General features: G+C 45.0%; 1 long non-coding RNA gene across 2 annotated transcripts in view; it reads right to left on the minus strand.

Annotated features, from left to right (window-relative positions):
* LOC122212144 overlaps positions 1-7,860 on the minus strand; it is a 29,962-nt gene extending 22,102 nt beyond the window's left edge. The window contains exons 1-2 of one of the 2 annotated variants that reach the window (XR_006199032.1): positions 7,770-7,860; positions 7,116-7,183 (exon numbers count right to left, since the gene is read on the minus strand). This is a non-coding gene — a long non-coding RNA (uncharacterized LOC122212144). Of the gene's footprint in view, positions 1-7,111; positions 7,184-7,769 lie in introns of both variants that reach the window. The other variant, XR_006199031.1, reaches the window with a different exon arrangement.
* Positions 7,861-8,300: the final 440 nt, after the last annotated feature.

Genomic DNA, 8,300 nt, shown 5'->3' on the forward strand with positions numbered 1-8,300 from the left:
TTAAATTCAGATCTCCTGATTCCACATCCCTTCTCTTTTCTGTACATCACAGCTGCCTGGGAGGGGGTCCTTAAACTTCCATCGTTTACTTTCTCCTGTCCCCAACCTCCTGCATCACTCAGCCCCCAGCTATGGCCGAGAACTGGGGAAACCATATATTATCTCTTTCTCTCTGCACTTCCAGTCTTATTGGAGTGTGCTTCTGACGGAAAAACAAAAACAAAACCAGAAACAGAAAATCATCAAGGACTCAGTACAAACCCTTGTGTAGGTGTTGACTCTTCCCAGTGCTGGGGAAATGGTTCCCTTTGGCTCTGAGTCTGTCACCAGGGCCAACTTGCTCAAACCCAAGCCTGGGTCTGTCAGCAACCCCTCCTCCACAGGTGTCTTCTCTGTCACGGACTCAGAGCAAAGCCCCACCGTGCAGGTTACTGGATTGAAACCTGGCATGCCCTCCACCCCCAGGCCTTATCTGGGCCTGAGTTAAATCACTCTCTGCTTCCTGATTAAACACCTCAGCCCTTGAGTGGGGCACTCTTTGTGCCGAGCCCTCTGGCAAGGGGAGAAACACTGCCTTGAGTTCCCTGATATGGTGGAAAAACCGCAGAGAAGAGAAGAAGCAGGAGGAGAGGGAGGAGGGGAAGGAGAAAGGAAACCCCACCTATCAGTCTATTGGCCCTTCCCTGAAGCCTGCCACTAATTCTTTTTTTCCTGTAATTTAAAAAAAAAAAAGTTTATTTATTGATTTATTTTAATGTTTATTTTTGAAAGAGAGAAAGAAAGAGCACAAGCAGGGGAGGAGCAGAGAGAGAGGGAGACACAGAAGCGAAGCAGGCTCCAGGCTCTGAGCTGTCAGCACAGAACCCGACGCGGGGCTCGAACTCACAAGCCGTGAGGTCATGACCTGAGCCGAAGTCAGACACTCAACCAACTGAGCCACCCAGGTGCCCATATTTATTGATTTTTTAGAGAGAGCGTGAGAGCGAGCAGGGGAGGGGTGGACAGAGAGAGACAGAGAATCTCAAGCAGGCTCTGTGCTGCCAGCACAGAGCCCAGCACGGGGCTCAATCCCCAGAACCGTGAGACCATGACCTGAGCCTGAATCAAGAGTCAGCCGCTCAACTGACTGTGCCACCCAGGCATCCCATCCTGCCACTAATTTTGATGGGACTTGCTGTGCCCCGGCTCACGATTCCTCAAGCACTAAGAGAATAGGCCTGATAATGGCCTCTCTGCTCACTTTCCTTTACCACTGCAGCTTTCGGATTTCCCTGTGAGCCTTCCTTCTATTCCAGAATGAAAGCATATTTTCTCTCCTGCTCCTGGATGGAGTCAAGCGGGGCAGGGTCCTTTGTGTCCCCTTTGGCTGCAGTTTCCCTACAGTCCCAGAAGTAACTTTGGGTGTGCCTGGGACAAAAATACTTAAGAAAGGAGGTAGGAGACACCAAGAACAGAGGGACTGGAAGCTGCCAAAAATGGAAGACATGGGTGGCTCAGTTTAATGTCTATTTTGGTACCAGGCCCTGTTGCCTTACATATAGCATCCTGTTGATTGAAATAGATGGCTGCTATTTTGTCTGACCAAATTCAGCACCTTCCCCCCTCCCCCCCCACCCCTCCTGCACACACACCTCAATTCTTATTTTTGTTAACAGCATTTACAAAGACCCTTTCCTCTAGGGAGTTTCCTCTCCCCATTGCACCAGTAGATTCTGGTGGGACTGCCAATACAAAGCCCTTCTCCCCTCCCAAGGGTGGTCATATAACCCAGATATGGCTAATCAGAGACTTCTTTGGGCTCATATATACTAATATGGAGAAAGAGAAGTCCTCTTTCCCTCTGAGTTGCTGAGCAGAAATTAAAGAAATCAAAGTATTTGAAACCACTGCCACCACTTGTATGGAGGAAGCTCATTTATAGTAGGAGAAAATGAGGGCAATTACAGAAAGAAGCAGAGCTGATTGTGTGTGTGTGTGTGTGTGTGTGTGTGTGTGTGTGTAAAGAAAGAATGATTGAGATAGATATCTTTATCTAGCCAGCCAGCCAGCCAGCCATCTAGCCATCTAGCCAGCCAGCCATCTATCTATTTATGAGAGCGGGTAGGGAAGTAATCTGAAACTATTTTAGTCTCTGGGTTAAGTCATAAATGTAAACTGGCAACACCTTTGGGTATCACTCCTTGTATAAGTCATTTATTTAGTCAGTCACTGGTGAGCCAAGATTCGCTCCAGGTTTCTCTGATCCCCTGGCCCTCTGCTGCTGGCCCTCTGCCAAGCTGCCTCCTAAAGGTGGGTAAAACTTGGTCCTGCTCCAAAGAAACAAAGTCTGCAAGGAAGTTAGATCCTTATAAACCACTACAAAGCAAAGCAGAACACAGCACTATAACGTAGATACAAGTAACATTCAGTGGGATGGACAGGGGAGTGATTATGCCTCAAGTCAGCCCGGGGCCAGCTTTGGGGGATTCCGAATACTTGGATGCCCAGATTAACCCCAGAGTGGTCTCCTCAAGTCACTTTGGACTTGTACGGGCACTGGCCATTCATTGATGTGCAACCAGCAATTATCACAAACTTGAACAGAAACTTATTGCTTCGAGCAGTGGCCACTGTTTGTAGAGCTCAGCGTTGTTTGTGACTCTGCCAATCATATTTACAGTTGCCCCGAAACCTTTGCTCTGAAGTCAGCCCCACCCCACTGCCGATCACCACTCTGCCACCTGATCCGTTGGACAGCAGTACTTCCTGCTCCAGCCACAGTGAGCCTGCAGCCGAGTAGCGGTTGGAGAAAGGTAAGTGTGGATATTTATTTCCCAGGCATTTACCAAGGGAAATGAGTTTGCACGTGCCATTTACAAGCTACTTGCAAAACATGCAGTAAATTTAGTTGATTATTCCCAGAGTCTAAAACAGTGGTTTTCAATCTTGTCTTTTTCCTCCTTGAGCCCACTCTAAGCCGGGAAAGTAGTCCATAGCTAATCAATCTCTTCCTTTCCCATGTACTAATGGAAAAATAATTCAAGAATACTATTGAGGGGCCATTACAAAGTATGTTTTGGGAGATTAAGTGTACACATGCTTTAGCAATTAGGGCATAAATGATTCATATTCAAACAGCAACGCATGATGGTCTTTGAGTCTAATTACTGGAAAATTAAAAGCCAAAAAATACAGTTGAAACAACTATGCAACGCTAGTCGCTTTAACCAAACACATCACAACTAACTTGATAATGATGAAGCAAAGTTAACGGTAATTATAATTAGAAGCAAGAATGGCAGCATTTGAAGACCTCAACTCACACAGGGCAGTATGGAGTAATGACAAAGCGCCATCCAGAGGAAGTGGGCAAGGGTCCACCAGAACTTTCTCTGAGAGCCAGACTTCTTGGTGGAATATTAAATTAGAATCCTCAATAGAATTTAGTAGCTCGTTGATTCTGGTTTATGAATTCCAAATTAGATTAACCTTTCATAATTCACTTAGCATGCTATTACTAAGTAGGTCTTAGATGTACATAAAAGCAATCATATGCATTTATAAATAGTTTGTCCCAAAGGACTAACGAGAAGGTGAACTTTCTCAGGTCAGTTTGAGGTCCATCAGGTGTGCCTTGGGTTGCTTTTGAGAATCACTGGGAGCAAGGCTCTGCAACACAGCTAATTGCTATTTGCCGGGGTCTTAGACAAGGCAGGAGTGAGATATGAGAGCCAGGGACATTAATTCCAACTCCCTTGACTTCTACAGTAAGAGTTAAGCCAGGACCTCAGGAGAAAGCAGAGTGTTCCAACCTGATACTCCCAGTTAAGTTAGCATGGAGGTCAGCGTGACTTGGAAATTTTCACACTTGTTAATTAAAAAGAGCAACCTCCTCAAAGCAATGACGAGGGATGCTGGCAACTCCCAGATTTATGATATTCTATTTGTGATGAAGAAATTAAATGAAGGCAAGACTAGGAGGCAGTCTGCCAGAAAAATCTGGCTGTACCAGTCTCCAGAGGGGACAATGCCCTGTTTTTCTACCTCAGAAGAGAATGCCTTACAATTGTAACACTTTCAACCTTTCAAAATACATTTGCGTATGTTACTTAATCTCCAGCGAAGAGGTATAATTTCTGACGTGACCAGAGGGTTTGCAGCTCCCTGACCTCTTTACTTCCCCTTTGTTCAATATTCTCCTTCCTTCTTGGGTTCATATCCCTTTTAATCAGTCCTTTCTCTCTTGTTCTTTCTGCTGGCTTTCTTAGCTTTAGCAGCTCACTCAAGGCCCTGCTTAGTCTGGATTTTTCAGGGTTACTCAGAGTTAAAAGAGGTGGCTGATCCCGGAATCAAAATCTAATTCAACCTAGATCTGTTGGGTCCTTTAAAAAAAATTTTTTTTGGCTTTCCAAATGAGTCAAGTAGAACCCTTCATGTAAAGTGACTTCACTCCTGGATAAATGGTCTTAGGTAAGTAGGCTTATGAATTGAGAGTGATCATGCATAGCGTAGGCTGTCTTGTACCTCTAGCCTCGAGCTAACCAGCTCGATAAGAGCTTCCATGTATCTTGTGAAATGCAAAGGTCAGTAATTTGAGGAGTGATATGGGTTGACCTGTGTCCCTCACCTCCTACCTCCATCACAATTCACGTGTTGGATCTTAACCCCACAGTCCTTCAGAATGTAGCCTGATTTGGAGATAGGGCCTTTAAAGAGGTAATCAAGTCGAAATCAGGGCATTAGGGTGGGATCTGATCCTATATGACTGGAGTCATCATAGCAACAAGAAATCTGGACACAGAGACACAAATAGAGGGACAACTAGGTTAAGAGATACAAGAGGAAGGCAGCCATGTACAAGCCAAAGGGAGAGGCCCAGAGCAGTGCTTCCCTCATAGCTCCCGGAAGGAGCCAACCCAGCCCACACCGTGACCTCGGACTTCCAGCCTCCAAAGCTATAAGAAAGTACATTTCTATTGTTTAAGCCACTAAGTGGTGCTTTTTACAGCAGCCCTAGCAAACAAATACAGGGAGCAACAGAGACAAGGAGACCAATTTTTCCTACCCCTTTGTGGGATTATTTTCAGAACTGAATAAGCTAATAGATGTAAGAGCACTTTGCAAATAGTTTAAACCACCATGAAGACAAAAGGGATTGGTAAAAATAGAGTAGCATTCCCTAGCTACCGTATTTTAAACTACCATTTTGTTTGAAGTTTATTTATGTATTTTGGGGGAGGGGGACAGAGAGAGAGGGAGAGAGGATCCCAAGCAGGCTCCATGCTGTCAGTGTGGGGCCCAATGCAGGGCTTAGACCCACGAACTTCAAATCATGACCTGAGTCAAAATCAAGAATTAGGATGCTTAACTAACTGAGCCACCCAAGTGCCCCAAAACTACCATTTTTAAGAGTCACCCCCTTACACACATGCATACTTAAATCCCCTTCCCTGATTTATTTTCCTCTATATAACTCTTATCACCTTATGACATAGTATATATTTTACTTATTTATGTTGCTTATTGTCTGTTTCTTCCCAGGAGTGTGAACTTTCTATTTTGTTCATTGCTATCTCTCCAGCACCTAGAACTTTGCCTGGTAGGTGGCAGGTCCCAAAACACGCTTAGTGATCGAATCATAAATGGATATTCACATCTTCTCCTCTCCATGAGGCCATCACCTACTAATCTTTTATGACAAATGGGTATCTCCTCCCTTAGGAAACCTCCCAAGGTCACTATCCTCTTCCATTCTCTTAAATGGGTTGTTCCCTCATTGCCCTGACCACATCACACTTCCATGCCTCCCTCACTGTGGGTTCTTGAAGGTAGGGTCCACCAAGACATATGTATCCTGTATCCCAAGCAGATGGCTCTGAACCTGAACCTTGGTGGGTGCTCCATACTTGATTATTGAATGAGCCAGTAACTGGGGAAAAGGGAAGGGCAGAGAAGGATCAGAATTGGCTCACTAGGATAGCAAGTGCTGGTGAGGATCTGGAGGAAAGGGAGCACTGTTGGTGAGAATGTTACTTGGTGCCACCACTATGGAAAGCAATATGAAGCCTCCTCAAGAAATTAAAAATAGAAGTACCATATCATATCGTCCAGCCATCCTACTTCTGGGTATATATCCAAAGGAGATGAAATCACTATGTTGAAGAGATATCTTCTCTCTCATGTTCATTGTAGCTTTATTTATAATAGCCAGGTTATGAGGGGCACCTGAATGGCTCAGTTGGCAAAGTGTCCGGCTTTGGCTCAGGTGGTGATCTCTCGGTTTGTGAGTTCAAGCCCTGCGTTGGGCTCTGTGATGACAGCGTGGAGCCTGGAGCCTGCTCTCTGCCCCTCCCCTACTCATGCACGCATGCACGCTCTCTCTCACTCTCAAAAATACATAAACAGAAAAAAATGTTTTAAAGAGCTTAAAAAAACAACAGCTAGGATATGAAAACAGCTTTAAGTGTCTATGGATGAATGGATAAATAAGATACTGTATACACACACACACACACACACACACACACACACACACACTGAAATATCACTCAGTTATAAAAAAGAAGGAAATCTTGCCATTTGTGACCCGGATGAACCTAGAGGGTGTTATGCTAAGTGCAATAATCTAGACAGAGAAAGACAAATACCACATATTTTCATTTATATGTAGAATCCTAAAAAGCCAAACTCATGGAAACAGAGTACGATGGTGGGGGTGCTGGGGAATGGGGAAAATGTAGGTCAGGGCACAAACTTTTAGCCATGAGATGAAGAAGTTCTGGAAACCTACTGTATGGCATTGTGACTCTAGTTAACAAAACTGTATTCTATATTTGAAAGTTGCTAGGAGACCAAATCTTAAATGTTCTTACTACAAACATAACAACAAAATGGCGATAGTGTCCGGTGATAGATGAGTTAACTAATCTCGTGGTAATCACGTCACAGTATTTACATGTATCAAATCATCTCACTATGCACCCTAAACTTCCAATGTTGTATTTCAACCATATCTCAATAAAGCTGAAACCAACAAAAAAAAAAGCAGTGGCTCGCTAGCTACCTTGTAGCCTAGGCTGTGCCCCGTGAGCGGTCAATAGTACTGAGCATTTAAAAGGAAAGCCATCCTTACATACTGTTTTGGGAGCCCCAGAGGAAACGAGAAGTTAACAGTGAGATGAGCCATGAGGAGGGCATCATGGATCTGAAATAAAAGAAATGAAATTAAAATCAGTTAAGCAGAGAAGAGATAGGCAGTCACTTTAAATCAATCAAAAAAATGAATATCTCCTGGATTTACAGAACAGGAGTCTCATCTGATGAATATACGAACGTAACTGAATACGGAATGAATTCCCCTGGGGCTGGGGTGGAGAGTGGGGGTTGTCACCCTAGACACTTTGGTTAGGAAAGGGAAAACTGAGGGGCCTTTGTCAGCCGAGCCTGGCTTAGAGAGTGCCCGCACTGGGGGTGAAGATGGGCCTTTCCTGGGAGGTTTTGATGGGAACTAAACCCCAGGGGTGGGGGCAGGGCCCACCTGGGAGAATGGGAGGGCTCTGTGTGACCTGCTCTAGTGCGGATGTGGGGCTCAAACATAATAGAGTCATTCAGGGTAGGAATCCTCCGCTCCTGGAAGCATGGTGTTGGTGTTTGCATTTGAAAGGGAAAAAGTACAGGAGAGAAAAATCTATAAAGGTCGCTGTGCTCTGGGTGAAGAATTAAGGATCTCAGGCTGATGCTTCTTGTCTGCAGAGAATGACCAAAAGCACATGCTTGCCAGATTAACCCACCTGTGGGCTTTCACCATCCCAGGGAATGAGAGTCATCATTTCGTCCGTTCATTCTTTCATGCAAACATTTTCGAGCCAGACTTGGTGCTAGATTCTGGGGATACAAAAATAAATGTTAACAAGGAGCCCAGCTAAGAACTTTGACCTCCTGGATTTGTGTAATCTAGAACCCAATGCTGCAGATGTCCTCTGGTATTCCCCAGGGGGTTAGGAAGGCGGCTATAACATGGTGGGGGGAGGGGAGGGGTGGCTACAAGGCTGATCAAGCAGAGCAGAAGGTTGCTGGAAGAGTAAAATGCCAACCCACTGGAGGACCTGCCTCACAACCTCTTGCTGGGAAAGTTGACTGGGACCCATTAGAGCAGAAATACATCTCCAATAAGGCTATAGGCACTGCCACTAAAAATCACTTAGAAGAGGGAGCTGAAGTGGAATGTGATTCCATAGGAAGCTCTGAAGTGAGAAGGCCCTTCAGAGAGGTCCAGAATTGAGGCGAGGGAGATGTGCCTTTGTAGAATGTCATTGGGTGTG

This window comes from Panthera leo, chromosome F3 (genome assembly GCF_018350215.1).
Source record: "Panthera leo isolate Ple1 chromosome F3, P.leo_Ple1_pat1.1, whole genome shotgun sequence".
NCBI lineage: Eukaryota > Metazoa > Chordata > Mammalia > Carnivora > Felidae > Panthera > Panthera leo.